A 14,794-nucleotide genomic window follows, 5' to 3' on the forward strand; every position below is an offset into this window, starting at 1 on the left:
TTCCATTTTTAAAAACAAAAAACCCACGAATACTCTTATTGGGCCTTTTCAGACTAGAGATCTGATTTGGCGTACCACAAAGGGGACATTTCTTTTCTTTTCTTTTTAAAGGTAAATCAATACCGAACACTTTCTGATGCTTTCTTGTGCTGGATAGAGATCTAATAATGATATTGTATCAGCATTCTGCAGTGCTTTTCACATTGTAATAATTTAGAAAAACTACATATAGCACTTCCAAAGACAGCTCTATCTGCTGTTCTGCTTTACGAGGAGTCAAGGAGGAGTACTTGAGGGGATCGTGCACACCATCGCCGGCCAAGGTTAAGAGAACCAGAGGTAATCTCAGTTAACAGCCGGGGCAGGAAGTTGGGTTAGCGGAGGCGGGAGCGCTGGTACTGGGACCAATCCTGGTGCTCCACACAAGCAGCCTAGCCCAGGCTGGGCTGTCCTAGTCTGAGCTAGGTTTCTTGTGTTAATAGCTGCCGTGTCTATTCTCCTTGCCATCAAAAGCTTCACCTGCTGATATTTGCAGATCAAGCCAATGTTAAAACAAAAACAATAAAATATTTATATACCGCTTTTCAACAAATGCTTCCAAAGAGGTTTACAGAGAGGAATGACAAATAGAAACAAAAGCACAGGTCACCATTTTTAAAAGCTTCAGGAGGCCACCTACCAAACTTTTTGGATGTGATATATGGAGACCTTGGAGTAGCCTGCCCTTGTGGAACTCATGGCCAGGATATGCAACACAAAACAATGAGCTAACTCAACTTAAATGGGTCTCTATGCTCCTATTCCCTTGCCTCACTTGACCATCCGTTCCCCTTCCCACTGCATACTTAGCCCATGACACATTTTTGTTACAATAGTTTTGGAGCCAGAAGGACTTTGGAGATCTTCTGGTTTACCCCCTTTTACAGAGTAGGATTGTTTATAATATTAATGTTGATTAGAACATACTAATTAATAAGAGCCAGGTTTATGTATTAAGAACATAAGAACAGCCCTGCTGAATCAGGCACAATCAGTGGCCCACCAGAGCTTTTCCTACACAGCACGCTTTACTGCGGGATTAAGAGGGGTGAAGAACTGCAAGTTACAGGGTATATTGGATATTTCAAATTTGCCCAAAAAACCAATTGAAACAGTGGAATTTTTTACCCTGGACATCAAGTGGGCAACCTAAATCGTGTATGGAGTGGTCCCCAATAGCTCACAGGGACTTCGACGTAAACCTAGACAATATGTGAATGCACACCTGCCCTTCCCATGGTGAAGGAAAGTAAAATCGCCTTCTGGGAACAGCCCAGATGCATCTGAGAAGCCAACAGGCAAGAAATGGTGAGGGCTTTCTCTCTCTCTTGCTGTTGCTCCCCTGCAACTGGTATTTAGAAGCCTTATTCCTCTGAGGCAGGAGGTGGCCTATAGCCACCAGACTAGTAGCCACTGATAGACCTGTCCTCCATGAATTTATCTAAGCCCCTTTTAAAGCCATCCAAGCTAGTAGCCATCACCACATCCTGTAGGAGAGAATTCCATAGAGTAATTATGCACTGTGTGAAAAAGTACTTCCTTTTGTTGGTTCTAAATTTCCTGGCTATCAGTTTCATGGGATGACCCTTGGTTCAAGAGCTATGAGAGAAGGAGAAAATCTTCTCTCTATCCACCTTCTCTACTCCATGCATGATTTTTTTTACACCTCTATCATGTTTCCTCATAGTCACTACTTTCCCAAACTAAAAAGCCCCAGATGCCATAGTCTTGCCTCATAAGGAAGGTGCTCCAGGGACCTGATAATTTTGGTTGCCCTCTTCTACACCTTTTCCAGTTCTACAGTGTCCTTCTTAAGATACAGTAGCCAGAACTGTACACAGTACTCCCAATGTGGCCACACCATAGATTTGTAGAAGGGTATTATAATATTAGCAGTTTTATTTTCAATCCCCTTCCCCCCAAGCATGGAATTGGCCTTTTTCACAGCTGTCCTGTACAGAGTGAACACTTTCAATAAGCTGTCCATCACAACCCAAAGATCTCTCTCCTGGTCAGTAACTGACAGCAGAGACCCCATCTGTGTATATGTGAAGTTGGGGTTTTTTGCCTCAATATGTATCACTTTACACTTGCTTACATTGAAACGTGTTGCCATTTTGTTGCCCACTCACTTAGTCTGGAGAGATCCTTTTGGAGCTCCACACAATCTGTTTTGAATTTCACTACCTTAAATAGATTAGTGTCATCTGCAAATTTGGCCACTTTGCTGCTTACCTCAACCTCTAGATTATTTATGAATAAATTAAAGAGCACTGGTCCCAGTACAGATCCCTGGGGAACCCCACTTCTTACTTCCCTCCATTGTGAAAACTGTCCATTTATTCCTATCCTATCCTCTGTTTCCTATACTTTAACCAGCTACCAATCAAACAACATTTAATTTGTAAAGTATCAATTTATAAATATTATCATATTTAGTTAGTTATTTAGTTAGTTAGTTATTGTTAAATTTGTATACCACCTTTCATTAAAACAATCCCAAGACGGTTTACACAAAAATTAAAACCAAGACTATAAAAATGACAATTTATATGACAATAAGCTAAAATATAAAACAAATCTGACTAAAAAGATTTAAAATACAAGCATTAAAACTGTACAAAATACAAAGAAGCAGCAGTAAAGACAATCCCCTTCCTTCCATATTTGTAAACTACCTAATATACCCCTCTCTGTCTCTAGCTGCTGTTGTTGCTGTTGTGCTGTTGAGTCGGTGTAGACTCCTGGTGACCACAGAGCCATGTGGTTTTCTTTGGTAGAATACAGGAGGGGTTTACCATTGCCATCTCCAGTGTGAGATTTTGCCTTTCAGCACCTTCCTATATCGATGCTGCCGATATAGGTGTGTCTGGGAGACATAACAGTGGGGATTTGAACCAGCAACCTCTTGCTCCCTAGGCAAGTTACTTCCTCACTGTGCCATTAGGTGGCTGTACATTACAGCAAAAATTAAAATGACACAAAACAATAAAGAGTTTTTAACAGTTTACTTTTTAATTTTGGTTCTTTTTTTATCCTATCAGTTGGCAACTCAAAAGCCATTTTACTGTGTTGAGTTAAAAAAAGGAAAGCATGAAGAGGTCATTTAACTCTTCCAGAGAGGACTAGGGAGCTGTGTCGCACATGCATATTTATCACTTGATGGCTGCAGGCAACATCAAATGATGGCTTGCATGTCTACACTAGTCATCAGAAATATAGTACTGTAGACAGAACTTCCATATCACATGCAATTCAGAGGCAATGCTTTTAATAAAAATACAGTTTATACATTCAGTTATTGGTCATCTTGTGTGGAGAAATCAAGTTATGTTCATGCATGTATGAATCAGCTCTGTGAGATTTGTCTACACTGCAGCCTATTTGCAAGTTTGGAACTTTTAGAAGTCTCTGAATTACGAAGAAACCCTATAAGGCTATTCTGATAACCAGAGGTGGGACGGGCAGGCAGGGGAAGACTGCACTAAACTTACTTTCCCCCCATGCATTCTCCTTGCCCTCCCCACTGCCTCTTGGCTGCGCGGCTCAGCTGTGCACACGAATGGCTCTCCAGAGGCCAGGAAAATGTGTCCCGGCCTCCGGAAATCCCACAATGCACTGCACGATGAATGTGGTGCATTGGGGATTCCCGTCTCTGTGTCTGATCTCAGAATCACATGATCTCAGCCACCGGGTTATGGGCACAAGCCCTTAATACTGGATAAAGGCCAGGTCCAAAAGGCGGGTTAGGCACCATGGGCTGCCCTAGCCTGGATTAGGCTGCTTGTGAGGAACAGCCTTATTGTTTACATAGAAATGGGTTACACCTGCACCAAAAGGGCTGGCTTTGTTGGTATGGTGTCCTTTCCCGACATTGCTGGTAGTGGTTTATTTGCCTACCATCTTCACAGGTGGAAAATGGTCATGACTGGTACAGGATTGCCTTATTTGCCAGCAAAAATAGGGGAAAGATAAGAGAGGGCTTAATTCAGGACAGACCAGGTTTGCTGATACATCTCAACCATGACGACAGAGCCTGAGAGTTACTCTTTATCCACTAATTCACTCAATAAGACTGCTCTCACAAGCAGCCTAAGGCTAGGGCAGCCCAGCCAGGTTTAGGCTGCTCATGTGCAGCACTGGGATCAAGGTGGATATCAGTGCTGCATGCTGCCTAACCCGCCTTCTTGATCCAGCCTTTAGCCACGGTTAATTAACCCAGTGGCCAGGATCATGTGTTTGCACAGGCTGCTTGCAGCCTGAGCATATATAGAGACAGGTGCCTAGAGTGCCCATCTGACTGGTGAATCCCCAATGCACCATGCTCATTTCACAATGCAATGTGGGATTCCTGGAAGCTGGGATGCATTGTCCTGGCCTCCGAAAAGCTGCATCACTCCCGGGAGAGCTGCTCATGTGTGCGGTCGAGCCATGTGGGGAGGGCAAGGAGATCATCTGGGGGGAAGGCACATTCAGTGCAGCCTCCCCCCGCCCCTCCCCACCTCTGGTTGTGTGAATAGCCTTGTCACTCAGCTCATTAACTCTCCCCTGCAACCAGCTCTACACTCTGCTTTCCCCTATTACTCAGCAGCATACTAGCACCACCATCACTCCTTGTCCTCTACACTCCCTGGATTTTAAGAAATGAAAGGAATTTTAGCAGAGCAGAGCGGTAGGCCAGAACATCTCCAGGAAGACACTCAAAGTTACCATTCCTCTCTTCCACATTTACTCTTCCTTAAAAAAAAAATTTCCCCTAGAGGATAGGGGCTGGAGGAGGAGAAAAGTCATGGTAGTGGTTGAACACCAGGCCTGGGGTGGAGAAGAGAGCTGGCAGGAGGCGGTGGGAGTATGAAGCACACCTAGCTGTGAAGTGCAAACCATGTGTGTGAAGATAACCTGGTCATAGAACACCTTCTCAGCACTTGCTCTATTGAGTTTTAGGAGCTAGGTTAGAACAGTTTTATTTGCCCGGGTTTTAAATTAACAACAATGCTAATTTTTTAAGCTATATTTTGTTTTTTAAAAATTGCTCCTTTAGACTGTTTCTTCCACTCTCATATTGATTTTGTATGTTATTATTTAATTATGTTTCACAGTTTTATGTTTAACTGGAAGCCACTCCATAATTTTCTTAGAACAAGTGGGCTGTACATCTATTTCGATAAATAATACAGATACTGCTGGTGTACTGTGCAATGATACGTCAGCCTAGTAATGTCATGTGCACACAAGTTTTGCAAATGTTACACAAGTATAAATCATTGTTTCCAGTGGGCTTACTCTTGTATAGTATCATACATAATTTTTGCACTTGTGCACACAGTGTTACTAGACTGATGTACCATTGCGCAATAGGTCTGTCCCCATGTTTTCATTTGCACTATCTACATACTGCACCACTGATGTTTTCTGCAGCAGAAATGCACTGAAGAATATAGTTATGGCCTCATGGCAGCCACACATATTTACAACTGGGTATCCTTAATTGAGCATGGTGTGCCCAACAGATGTGAAATTTGTGCTTGATGTTATTATTTATTTAATTTATATACAGTCCAAAGGCTTTAGGAGCTGAAAATGACATGGCTGTGCCAATAATATACTGAAATTCTTTTCTTGTAGATCAGACTCTCTTACAAGGTAGCAAGACATGGAAAGATTTGGCAAGATCACACCCAAGGGGTTGGAACTATGGTACAAAACCAATGCAAGTTTATAGTATGGATATGCTATAAGAAGCAACTCATAGTTTGTGCAAATGATGAATTGAGGAATGCACAAACGGATCATCAAGAAATAGGTGGCCTACTAGGATTAGCTAGTAAGTAATGATATTGGGAGATCTGGGCTTTGCTGGGAGGGCTGCTCAGTAACTACATGGGACAGACTAGTTGGTTCAGCCCCTTCTGCCCCTAATATTTAGGAGAACAACTCTATAATTATTTAGGACTGTAATTTAAGAAAAGGGATGATGGGGGGGGTACCTCCTTATGCAGATATGTTGGGCTATCACCCTTTCAGGCAGATGTCCAGCTAAATGCAATTTTAAAGGATTCCACTTCAGCACAGTAATGTGTTGACAAATCCCACACCAAACTGTAAGTGGAGTCACTGAAGAAAGCCAAGGGGTTTCCCATGGTCTGCTCCATTCAGGGGCACTGAGCTCTTACCAGATGTTGGGAACAGACATAGACTGAAAGATGATCACCTTGATGCCCTCTATGTGGGTTCCCAGAGATATCTGACTGGCCAGTGTTGGAAACTGGAAGGTAGACTGGATGGACCCTTAAGTCTGACCCAGCAGAACAATAGTATGTGTGTGTGTGTGTGTGTGTGTGTGTGTGTGTGTGTGTGTGTGTGTATATACACACACACACATACACACACACACATTTTATCCTTAGAACAATTCCCACACTAAATCCCTTGCATGTTACAGAGACCAGTCAAGCTTTTTCCAGAACCACTATAAGACATTTCTGTTGGGAAAAGATTTAATTATCAGAGAGGATCAGGAGGTACTTTTAATGCCAGATATATTTTAATCAAGTGCATGTATTACTCATTGGGTTCAATCCAACCGCTGTTGAGCACTTTATAATCAGATTGGTTTAAATGGGGGAGTTAAGCATGTGTTTAACCACTCCCATTAGCATTAGTTAGACCTAAAAGTACATGCCATCTTGAGTGTCTTGTCACTAAAGAGCAGGGTATAAGTTGCCTACATAAATAAATAAATATAAGTGCTTAACATTGGCAGCTGTGTGCCCATTGTTTTTATGTCTGAATTTGTCCTGAGCCTAAAGGGTATTATAAGATGAATGAATTATTTCAGCCATCACAGTAAAGTACTCTAATAATTAAGCAACAGTGTAATGCATAAAAGGAATATTTAGAACCATGGTTCCCAGCCTGGGGGCCTCCAGATGTTGCTGAACTACGACTCGCATCAGCCCCAGCTACAATTTAGTTGTATTTAGAACCCTTCTTAGGAAACAAAACTTGCTCTGAACTCACCCAAAATTGCTGAATCGCTTGTGATGTATCTCCTAATTGGCAACAACAAAATGGTCACATAATTTGACCTACTGATCTCAACGCCAGCTTCATTTAAATCATCTGCTAGTCCGCACTGTCCAGTTTTCAACTCTTTAGCATCACAATACAGAGTACAGTTAAGGAACAATTCACTCTGAGCCCCTGGGATATGGCTGACAACATATCTAAATAATAGAAAAGTATATGTGCAAGGAGGAATAATGTGACTGAATAACTGGGGTGAGCATGCAGGTCTGTGGGGAAAACTGGGATTTATGACCCAGCACAGACATAAGACTCTCATGATCTTGAAAAACCATGCAAGGAGCTAAAAATTGCTTGTGAAAGGGGTGTGATCCAGTCACATACCAAGTACTTTGGTCCTGTGCATTTTATTAGGAGAAATTTAATTGTGTAGTTTATTCTCTCACTGCAGCCAATGAGACTTAAGAGTGCTGAACTGTGGCTGGTTCATGCTCAAGGATCTATATATATATTTCTCCTGGGTGTGCCCAGGAGAAATGCATCCCGGCAGCCCAGCTGATTGGCTGGGCTGCGGGGGCGCCTGATTGGTCCTGGCGCACCCAGGAGAACGGCGGCGGCCATGGCCGGGGAGCCAGGCGGGCCCGGCCGCGGAGGCGAGGCGGCGGGCCCGGCGGCACTCCTGGGCCCGGCGGCGGCGGCGGGCCCGGCGGCGGCGGCGACGGGCCTGGCAGCGGCAGCAGCACTCTCCGGCCCGGCGGCGGCACCCTCGGGCCCGGCCGCGGCCACGGCGGCACCCTCGGGCCCGGCGGCACCCTCGGGCCCAGCCGCGGCGGCGGCACCCTCGGGCCCAGCCGCGGCGGCGGCACCCTCGGGCCCAGCCGCGGCGGCGGCACCCTCGGGCCCAGCCGCGGCGGCGGCACCCTCGGGCCCAGCCGCGGCGGCGGCACCCTCGGGCCCAGCCGCGGCGGCGGCACCCTCGGGCCCAGCCGTGGAGGTAAGGCGGCGGGCCCGGCCGCAGCGCAGGCGGCGGTGGGCCCGGCCACACTAGAGGCACAGATGCTCTGTGCCCGGGCCCACTAGTAGCAGTATGTTTTAACATGTGCTTTGTCCCTCAGTTGTTTCATGCTTGTATTGTAGCTTCATTTGTAGCCCCTGGGGCTGTTGTTAAAAAGCATTTGCTTGCAACAGGCTGAAGATGCTGCTTTGTTTGAAGGGGGGGGACTTTGTTTGCAGCCCACTAGTTGGAGAAAACAGCTACATGCTAGGAGATTTACATGGTAGGAGGTGATGATGTATTGTTTGTCTGAGGATGGAGGAAGAAGCATGGTTTAACTCACAGTGCCCATGGACACACGCATGCACACAGAGTGCAAAAACCAATTCGGCTTTTGCAGGATGGGGCTGAATCCTGGTTTCATGTGCATGCACAGTGGCAGCTCAAGACCTCAGCAGTGTGGCCAGAACCTAAGGGGTATACTCATGAGTCAAATGGGCCGTAACCCAAAATTTGGCTTTAAAAAAGCCAAATCTGGCAACAGAGCTGTGCACCTGAGGCAGGATGCCAAATGCCCCCCCCACACACACTTTTTTTAAAGTGAGGGCAAGAAGGCAACTTGCCACTCTCTGGAGTCCCAATAATCCGCTGCCTGAGGTGACTGCCTCATCTCACTTCATGGAAGGGCTGCTCCTATGCATGCAACCAACCTTAAGGTGCCTGTTAACTGGTCAACAGGGAAAAGTTCCAAGCCTTGGCCCTAAATACTTTCTACATGGTAGAAGCATTGCATGCTGTACCAGATTAAAGCCTTTGTCTCAGAGCTAGCTCACATGAGGGAAAGAAAATGCCAAGTCATCCCTGCTGAGCTGTCTGAGTGGGCTTCTCATAAAATTATTCAGTATTACCAGTAGATTCAAAATGCTGCCACCACCACAACCCACTTTGTCTACAGAAACTCTCTGGGCTTGGGGTGGGATAACCCAGAGAGCCAGCATAGGGTAGTGGTTAGAGTGTTGGACTAGGACCGGAAAGACCTGAGTTCAAATCCCCATTCAACCATGAAACTCACTGTGAGACTCTGGGCCAGTCACGTATCTCTCAGCCTAACCTACCTCACAGGGTTGTTGTGAGGCTAAAAATAAGCATGTACACCACTCTTAGCTCCTCAGAGAAAGAGTGGGATATAAGTGTAAGAAATAAATAAACAAATAAATAAATAAATAAAAACTCTCTTAACTTTGCTATTGTACAAGTACAAAAATCTTCCACATGTACACCTACACGTGGTGAGAAAACTGATAGCTGCTGAGCTCCTGAGGATGTGTTTGCACCAGAGAAACCCCACTTCTTCTACTGAGTTAAAAACCCACTCTAAGAGGCTTGTAAAAAGTAAAAACAAAAAAACAGGAAAAGAAAACCTTTATTCAAAAGGCTAAAAAAATAAGTCATCTCAAGCTTCAGTAATAGGTTGTGTTTGAGAACGCTTAAATGGTTAGAGTCTTTTTCAATTACTACAGACTGGTTCCATCTGAGGTTGGCTCAGCTTTTAGAAACAGTTAAAAATACTTAGTAAGTTTAAAAAAATAGGTTGCCTTTATGCACATTTAAATGTTTACAGAGGCTTTTGCAACGCCTTAGGAGGGTTGAGCGTAGGCTAGTGTATCTTATTTTAATTACATTGCAGGTAAAAAATAATAGAACAGTATGAGGAATATGCAAAGCACACACACAAAGAAATATAAGTTTCTAACGTAAAACCTGACAAACAAACTGTTCCCTATGCTGAATCCCCTTTTCCTTGAAAATTCACCCAACGTCTGATTAGAATCAAGCTTCCTGCAATCCTGTCTCTCAAGGATCTGCAGTTATTCCATGTGAGAAAGCTCCATGCTGGCTTTGACCATAACGGAGCAAAAACTCCATGCCCTTCACTAAGCCTTTCCGCACAAGCTTCTCTCCAACGAAGACCACCTTTTGCCTTTCTTGTTCCCAGAATTCTCAGCAACTGCTCTCTAGGTCCCACCCACCTGGTGTACTGATTGGCTGCCCTGGAATTCAGCAGCCTGTGACAGGGGTTCACTCTCTGTTAACTCTTTAGAGGGAGGGGAGGCTGATCACTACACATGCATAAGTAGGTAGTAACAAGATTGTTTATCCAGGATAGCTTGTGTCTGTCTAGTGTAGACTTAGATTTCGGGTCTTAATCCACATTGTGTAAATGCCTTCACCCCCATCCAGCATGGGAAATATAAGCTCTCCTGGACTGGCCAGATGCAGCTTTTCATCATTGTTGCCCACAATTAGTTGCACATCACTAGAACTCTGTCAGAGCCCTTTCATCAGGACAGGTGAGAAAAACAATCTAGGAAAGTTTATATGCATTTCACTTACTCTAGAAAAAGACACAAAACTAGAATTTGGCCTTTCAAAATTGTTTGCTTTTTTGCTACGTTAATACTGAATGATACCACTTCTCTCACACTAACATAACATTTCTCTCTCTATGGACTGCAGCATCCATGATGATCCTGTGAGTTCCAGTCAATGCACCTGCCATGTCACTTCCTGAAAATATACACACACACCTCCAAAACCCCATGCAGATTGTCTCTTTTAAAAGACATCAACATATTTGATGCCCAATCCACAGACTCAGGACATTAAGATATTTAATATACTGCCAATCCACAGACTCAGGACATCAAATAAGTTGATGTCTTTTAAAAGAGACAGTCTGCATGGGGTTTTGGAAGTGTGTGTGTATATTTCCAGTCAATGCACCTGCCATGTCACTTCCTGAAAATATACACACACACCTCCAAAACCCCATGCAGATTGTCTCTTTAAAAAGACATCAACATATTTGATATCCTGAGTCTGTGGATTGGCAGTATATTAAATATCTTAATAAATAAAATAAATACTAAATATTTTTTAATTATAGCTTGCCTGTTTCTAGCTTCAGGATTCTTGAAATCGATATACATCCTATATGCCACTGATTTACCAAATATTTGCTTAAAGGCAGAATGTTCTGCTAAGGCAGGACTGCTAGAGTGGTAAACCACTGGGGCCAGTCCAGCACCATCCTAAAGGCTTCTATCTGACATTGCTCTTGCATTCAGTAGCATATAGCAAGCTGCACAAAACATCTGAGTGACACTTGGATCCTTCCATTTATTATCACTAACCAAGTGCCTGCTAAAAAGCTTTTATTTTGTAATTTCTATTCTAGCAGTCAGCAAAAAAGACAGCTAACCATCACTAAAATACATTTTTTATTTAAAAAAAAAATCAATAAAGCAGTTAAAATATTGAAACAGTCACCTCCCACACAGAAACCCTGGAAATCATAACACCAAGGTGACAGGTCAGCCAAATGCTTTCCCAAATGAGGGTCTGACTTGCTTCCTAAATATACTCAGCAAGCTGGCCCTATGAACTTCTTTAGAGATGGAGTTCCACAAAAAGGGTACCACACAGGGCTCACCCTACTACTAGGCAGCCCGCCTTCTAGAGTACCATTAAAAGGCAACAAATGGTCAACAATTTATTATAATATATTGGTATCATTCTGGGGAGTGCTATTCGGATTCTCTCACTCTGGCACCAAAATGCCTTGGGCTGCCAGTGGTACCACAACAAAAAGGGCCTTGCTTTTCACTGCCACAAGCCTTAGCTCCAAAGGTAAAATGCAATCGCCCATTCAATCTCATCTGACTTTCCCCCCGACCCATTCCCTTGCCCCCACCCCCGGGTAACTTTTTTTTCATAAGCTGTTTGGGCCAGAGAAGATGATATCCAAGTTCCACAACAATATTATCTAATCTACCTATATCTGAGATAGGCACCTCACATTTACATGCCCCTCCACTGCCGTTTTACTCCAACTATTTCACTCCAATGATGCTATGCTTTTCCTCTAGTAATAAAAAAGCAGTATGTAATTAAGTATGACAGCAAGGCTTACAACCTTTTCTCAGACCTTCCCAGCTCCATTTGGTGTACTTTAAAAGATTGTGCTTTAATAGAGATTAGGGAACAATAGTCTTGTCAGTGACTTGTGAACAATTTGTGAGCAATGAAATGTAGGAAGCTTTGCCTCCATTTCTTCCTTTGTGACATCCCCAATCTCCCACCTGTAGAAACTGCTACCTCTTATGTTCTAATAGAGAGAACTGCCCAGAGGGTTTAGGCTGCCATTTTGGAGCTCTTACGTCCTCAGTTTCAGAAGCTTTCAGCATCGGATCCAAGTAGTATGCTCTAGTTCACATATATGTAATGTAATTGTAATGTAAATGTAAATAATATATAAGGCACAGAGCAAAAAAAAAAAAAAAATGCTTGTTACCAGAACACCTCTTCTTATAGCATGAACATCAATCATTAAAAGGTATTTCTGGCAAACCTAAAATTAAACAATTACCAATCAACCTAAATAATAATAATAATAATAATAATAATAATAATAATAATAAACCCTGAGATGTACAAGATATCTTTCTTTTAAAAATAAATAGTCATTTGCTGTGGGCATAATCCTGCAAGTATTAAAAACCTCCTTGTCTCTCCTCCTAATCTAAATTATTATCTTAGAGCTCACCCCCAAAGAAACTCTTTTGCCTAGATCTGCTGGTCTCCTAAATAATGAGCAAGTGCCAAGCAGTGAAGAGGCAGATTAGGGATCATGGTGTTCCTGGGACTCTGCTTGATGGACTCTTTAGCCATCCATAGACCCAGGAAGTTGCCCAACTTTGCTGGGCATTGGCACCAGCCAGGCTAGTAAATATGCATAGGACTGCACTGCAGCCTTAGTCTTCTGGTGAGAGCCTATATGTCCAAAACCTTGATCTTTTGATTATACAGTTAAATTAGGATGAGAAGAATTGCGTAAATTTTCTTTGACAAAGCAATATATTTGAATAAAGTGAGTGCTACTTCTAAAAATATGAGAGGATGGTGACATCTGCTGGACAGAATAGCAAAGCAAGTTATTATTATTATTTATTCGATTTCTATACCGCTCTTCCAAAAATGGCTCAGGGGAACATAGGAAGCTGCCATATACTGAGTCAGACCATTGGTCCATCTCGCTCAGTATTGTCTACACAGACTGGCAGAGGCTTCTCCAAGGCTGCAGGCAGGAATCTCTCTCAGACCTATCTTGGAGATGCCAGGGAAGGAACTTGGAGCCTAGATGCTCTTCCCAGAGCAGCTCCATCCCCTAAGGGGAATATCTTACAGTGCTCACACTTCAAGTCTCCCTTTCATATGCAACCAGGGTGGACCCTGCTTAGCTTAAGGGGACAAGTCATGCTTGCTACCACACGACCAGCTCTCTTCAAAGTTTACACAGAGAAATAATACATAAATAAGATGGCTCCCTGTCCCCAAAGGGCTCACAATCAAAAAAAGAAACATAAAACAGACACCAGCAACAGTCACTGAAAGTACTGTGCTGGGGTGGATAGGACCAATTACTCTCCCCCTGCTAAATAAAGAGAATCACCACGTTAAAAGGTAGTGGTGTGCACAGAACCACGTAGGCGCGGTCCAGCACTGGGGGGGTGTCTAGCTTTAAGGGTGGGGGGGTAGTGCTTACCCCCCCCCACCGCTCTTCCCCCTCCGGCGCTGCAGGTAAAAGTGAAGTTTGGGGGGCGGCAGCATTCCTCCCTGCAGCCCCTGCCCCCGTCGTTGCCTGGAAGTTGTTTAAAATATCAGGACGCATGCGCCCGTCGCAGCACGCGCACGCCCATCGCTACCGTGCGCGCTGCACACATCACACGCGTGTGCTGCTGCCCCCAAAACTTCACTTTTACCTGCAGCGCCGAAGGGGGAAGAGCGGCGGGGGGGGGAGGTAAGTACTACCCCCCCCAAAGCTAGAACCCCCAGTGCCGGACTGCCGGACCAGCCAGGTTCCGAACTGGTTCCGAGGCCTCTAACATGGCCTCTGGACCGGTTCGTGCACACCACTTTTAAAAGGTGCCTCTAAGTTAGCAGGGATGTTATAAATGATGTATGTGACTTCACTAACTGCCAATGAACTTGACAGATTCCATCCTTCAGTCAAGGGAGGGGCTGGATAAAGATTTAAACGAACATGTAATTGCTACACATGTTGGAATAAACATGTTGGAATGTGAAAGTCAGAGACTGGACTGAAGTACTTCCAGATGGAGTTTTTTTGGGCCTACTTCTGTGGCTTTCCAAATTGACTTGCATATAGAGCTTCTACACAGGACAGTTATCATGGGTTCATTTTTTTATATTAATGGCACTATTTTCTGGCTGCCTTAGGGCATGGAATGTTGCCAATTGGTTGTCTGTAGCTGTGATAGCTCCTTGTGAAACCATTATACCACCCATATTTCAGGAAGATAGATGTGGGGGGTTCTGTACCTCCAATCTCCCACCAAGACTGCCTTTTAAGATAAAATAAAATAAAAATAAAAATTATGTTGTCACATACTTCCAGTTTACTGAACTTCTGCAGCATCTCCCCGCCATTCTGTGAGACTTCCATGAAGCCTGGAATGGAAGAAACAGAAGAAACAGTCTTTGATGCAGTTTTAAGTGTATTTTGGTTCTCTGGACATTGTTCTTGATCCTTAATTAATCACTTATTGAAATCACACCAGAAACACACAATATTGGGCCTTCCCGGGGGGGGCTCATGGGGGCAGCAACTGCAAGTTGGGCCTCTGGGGATCCAAAGGTTGCAGGTTCTAGCTT

At 44.0% G+C, this 14,794-nt stretch overlaps 1 long non-coding RNA gene across 1 annotated transcript in view; it reads right to left on the minus strand.

The window, feature by feature from the left end:
• LOC128345795 (uncharacterized) overlaps nucleotides 1–14,794 on the minus strand; it is a 97,560-nt gene that overhangs the window by 81,258 nt on the left and 1,508 nt on the right. Inside the window, exon 2 of the long non-coding RNA XR_008316649.1 lies at nucleotides 14,532–14,590. This is a non-coding gene — a long non-coding RNA (uncharacterized LOC128345795). The remainder of the gene's footprint in view (nucleotides 1–14,531; nucleotides 14,591–14,794) is intronic.

The sequence above is a fragment of the Hemicordylus capensis genome, chromosome 2 (genome assembly GCF_027244095.1).
Source record: "Hemicordylus capensis ecotype Gifberg chromosome 2, rHemCap1.1.pri, whole genome shotgun sequence".
Classification (NCBI taxonomy): domain Eukaryota; kingdom Metazoa; phylum Chordata; class Lepidosauria; order Squamata; family Cordylidae; genus Hemicordylus; species Hemicordylus capensis.